This window comes from Aplysia californica, unplaced genomic scaffold (genome assembly GCF_000002075.1).
Source record: "Aplysia californica isolate F4 #8 unplaced genomic scaffold, AplCal3.0 scaffold00011, whole genome shotgun sequence".
In the NCBI taxonomy this organism is placed as follows: domain Eukaryota; kingdom Metazoa; phylum Mollusca; class Gastropoda; order Aplysiida; family Aplysiidae; genus Aplysia; species Aplysia californica.
Genome location: NW_004797281.1, coordinates 2440118 through 2444717, shown reverse-complemented (window position 1 = coordinate 2444717; position 4600 = coordinate 2440118). Strand labels below are relative to the sequence as shown.

General features: G+C 36.3%; 1 protein-coding gene across 1 annotated transcript in view; it reads left to right on the top strand.

Moving 5' to 3' along the window:
* Positions 1-325: 325 nt before the first annotated feature.
* LOC101853659 (serine/threonine-protein kinase 33) overlaps positions 326-4600 on the top strand; it is a gene marked incomplete in the record, with an annotated part of 94833 nt that continues 90558 nt past the window's right edge. The window contains 1 exon segment of the mRNA XM_005089999.3: positions 326-860.

The following is a 4600-nucleotide window of genomic DNA, read 5'->3' as shown; positions in this document are numbered from 1 at the left end:
CTTTTTTTTTACACACACACACGGTACGCACACACACACATATATAGCTATAGATTCTGTAGCCAATAAAAAAGAAAACCCCCCACAAAAACAACGAATGGGATTTGAACGGTTTACTTGTCACCGAAAGGCAATGAATGATTGCCCCTTTATTAAATTCAAAGTTATACCAGGGACCTGCTACATTGCGAAATATAGACTTCACTATCCCTGCCATCTTTGATGGCGCTGATACCGGGCATGTGTTTCCAAGTGTGTTTACCGTCGCGACATGAAAAACCTGGTTGCCTCTTCTTCAACTTCTTGTTTATCACTTGAAAGTCTCAAACGCATGAACATAAGAAATAAAATGTTCACTGTTTGGGCTAAACTTTAACAACGAGTGCCATAATAAGACAACTTTACACATTCTTATATTGTAGAGTGCGGTAAATGAAAAGTTTCCCTGTAATAATGAAGACTTCAAGTTCAGCTCAACTCTCTCAATTCCTGCTATCGTTTTTCTTACATTGAATATGAATGATCTCTCTAATGATACCGTGTTTACGCGTGAAAATATTTCGTGTGGCGTAATTTAAGATTGTGAATTGCCCATTCAAAGATTAAAGACTAAAACAACGAAAGGAAATTAATTAAAGCGAGTTGGACTGATGACGAGCCTCTCTCGTGAACTTGCCTGTAGTGCGCATGCGTGCGAAGGTCGGCTTCCAAAGCGCCTATGGAGACCATCACTTCCTTCAAGAAAAAAATAAATGCGGTTCTCACAGTGATGAAGTTTCGGCAGAGAGTAACTTTTCAGAAGCCAAAAGTTTTTATTCGTTGTTGAGGCGCAACTTGATTCCAGTCTTCTTTTGCCCTTGGTAAGTCTCAACTTTTATTTGGCTTTTGTAGTGTGTGGTAAACAAACCCGAAGCCCGAGCGAATTGAATCAATGTGATGAGGAATGTCAAAGTACACGGACAAATAACACAAATGTAAACATTGCCCTTCCAGTCCCGGCGGATGCAGCCATGGGGTTGCTACTGGACCTTTTGCTACAAATTCTGAAAGGCTGATATCATATTGATATTATTGTTCTTGATTAAAAGCCTTGTAGAACGATTGAACGCACTAGAGTCTGAATGAATAAACAGAACCAATGACAGTCACTATAAACTATAATAATAATGCTAGGCAAGTTTTATATCTTATTCCTCCACCTCTAAAGGAGCAATCACGAGTACCTTTCCTAATGATAATGTGCGTACGTGACCACACCCCTCATTATTACTGTAACATGATAATGATGGAGAATGGAGAGTATCCTCACTGAAAATCATCATAGTTGAATCTTGAACAATTTACACCAGTGTCCGTGACAGCATGGGCTAAGGCTTAGTTGACTTTTTAAATGAATAGTTGAAGCCAGTAATATGTCACTTGTTGTAAGGTTAAGATTAAAAGCTATGTATAGGGACTTCAATATGGTGTTCATAAGGGTTCAGCTAGTAAATAGGCTATCTATGCAGCGATTAAAATCTGGTTCTATTTTAACATTTTTATTGACACTCCTTTCACAGGGTGTAGCCTATATATTATAGAACAATATAAGGCTCCGTGTCTTTCCAATCAGGAAATGCATCACTTTCTTCTTATTTGTTATTCTATTTCTGACTTTGAATAATTATTTTATTCAACTTTGTAAATTCTGGCCTAGGTGCTTTTCTACGGATGGACTACTCTACAATTACAGTGCAGGGCAACCATAATATTGTCCATTGCTGTTTGTCTGTTTCTTTTCTTTTTTAAATCTACTAAATATATTATAAAGCACTTTTAACACTATGCCCCCACGGGATACCGATCGGCGACGGTAAAAAGCTGTCCCTTTTCCCCACTGGACGCCGATTGCATGTACCGCACCTGTGTCCTGGTCTGTGGGGATAAGTGGTGCGCGCTTGAAATTTTTAACATTGATACTGGGGAGAGAAATAAGGTTGATCCAATCTTTGATACTACATGTATCTGGTATTATGTGGGCCAGGGGTTAGAAATGTTGACCTCCCCCCCAAAAAAGATGTGTATTGTTAGTCTTTTTTTTTTTCATTTCGTAAAAAACTTGCTACAAATGATTATAAATAATGTTTTATGTTCTCATCAATACAATTTTGGTCAATCTAAAGTAATGGCTGAGTCAGTCTTGCCTTTGAGGAGGTGCTTGAGAAAAATGGGATAAAGCGCACTGCAAAAAGACAAAAATTAGCGGTAGAATACTTTCCCTTTAAGGAATCAAGCTCATGTCTTTTGCAAGCAAAGGAGAAAAGCATTGCAGTTAAAGAGTTTGGATGAGGAGTATAAATTTACATTTAAATGGTATAGATACCACAGATTATCTTGTATCAAATTTTTATATCGGAATATATAGATGCTTTGTTTAGTGTTCACTGCCGTCTAAGTTATGATTATTTAATAGTTTGCTCAGTAGTACACTTTTTGGACAGGAGAGAATGATGCAAATTTACTTAATGCCCAACACATTGCAGATCATCTATTATCTATTTGTGGTGGCCGAATTTTGCTATTCAAAAGCCTTTTTAATGGCTGCATCGATCGACATGCGGTTTTCGCCAAAAGATTCTTTAAAATATTCTCCAAATCATGACGCACTTCGTTTTTTCAATTTTGAGACAGTTTTGCTGCAAAAAGCTAAATTTCTATATTTCGCTGATCGCTTTTGTAGGCCGAGGCTTCTGTCTCTGTAATTTTAGAAAATCCGTCAGGCTTGTTAATTTCAAGTCGTACTTCTGTTCGATACTATCGCGCATTGTTGCGCAATACTGAGCACTATTATAAGTGTGTGACCCGTATAGATCAAGCCTCATGTTTTCTTTTTTTACTTGGTGCTAAATTCAACTGTGATCCTTTCGTTTGATGCTCATCATCGCTTTTTCTGGACTCCTTTGTCAAATTCTTTTTCTTGCTACTGGGAACAATCAACACGCTTCTGTACAACCACGAAAGTGGAAAAGAGAATCAATCTATGCATCTATTATATATTTGGGAACTTGGAAATGCATGTGTCACTTTTCTCTCAAGATTTATTGCTCCATTCCAGTAGAGTGTATATATAGTAGACCAATGCCTTTCAGTTGATTTTAAAGCACCGATCATTCCTTTCATTGAAAGGGGGCCCAGCAAGTATTCTATATGTTGGAGCCCAAAATAGGTAATGTTATTGGGTCATCTTGAGATTCGTCCAATTTGACCTGAGATCATTTGTTTTTGCATATTTTTCTCCATCAAAAATATAAGTCAAAAATATAAGTTTAAGACAAATCCAATTAGAATTTTAGAATTTTATTTTAATGTTTTTGATGGACTTGTTTTGGATGATGACTGTTTTCTTGTAAAGTATAGTCACAACTTTATTTATTTATACACACACCCACACATACATATCTAATTATATGTATGATAATATTTGTATGATTTTTTATCAGCGGTTTTAAAGGTGGTTTTTTTTATTTGTTCACTTCTGACAACGTTTTGAGTGAACTTAACGTTGCCAAGGTGTTAATAATAGTATCTTCAATTTTGCTGTCCTGCACACAATGCATCCTCTCTCCTTTACTCATTGACAGTTCCAATACAATCTCTAACGAGCAATACTTTTCTTCTTTGAAGGTTTTCAAATCTTGGCCAAATCCTTATTTTATAGGAATACTTTACTTAGTACCTAATTTTGATTGATTTCTTGAAATTGAGCGCTATTAGTGTACAGCTGTGGGTGGCTAGCTGGTGCTCTTGTGTGACTTGCTCCTTTTTTCCTACTAAAAATCTATCATCCTTATCTGCTTTCCTTCTTCTTTGTGTTCGTTACTCTCTTGGAGAATCTCTAATGTCTGGCACTTATATGACCTTATTGTGTTGCAACTGCCGTAAAACTCTTACTGAAACTGAAGTGTACATGATGATCTTATTTCTTCTGTCTAAAGTTGACTGGCAGAAAAATGAGACTATATTAGTGATATATTTTGTTATGCTTCCTGGGATGTCTAGAATGTTTCTTAGTTTTCTGGGTCTGTTGAGCAGGGCAATAAGTTTGTAAAGCACATGGAGCATGACATGATATATACTACTGCATTGGTATGCGCTATTATTATTATATTATTATTATTATTATTATTATTATTATTATTATTATTATTATGTTATACTTGAGTTCTGCAACCACTTTTCAAATGTGTAAAATCGTAGTTGGCTCTCTTTTGTGTCTCATTCGGAAATGGTGCAAAACTTTGTTGTTGTAAATCTGTGTCAGTGTCTGTGTTATTAGTTTTTCTTAGAACTTTGTGTATAATTACCATTTTGTAAAGAAGTAAAGATATCAAGCTATAACTATAAGAATCAAAGTGATGTACCAATTAGCTTCACGCATACTATCGCCCACAGAGTAATTTGAAGATGGTGGGAGAGAGAGAGAAGAATAGATTGGTAGATATATTAACGTAATGAGAAAGTGGGGGAGTTGTGAATTTTACTTGTATGATGCGTGTGTGTGTGTGTGTGTGTGTGTGTGCGTGTGTGTGTGTGTGTGTGTGTGTGTGTGTGTGTGTGTGAG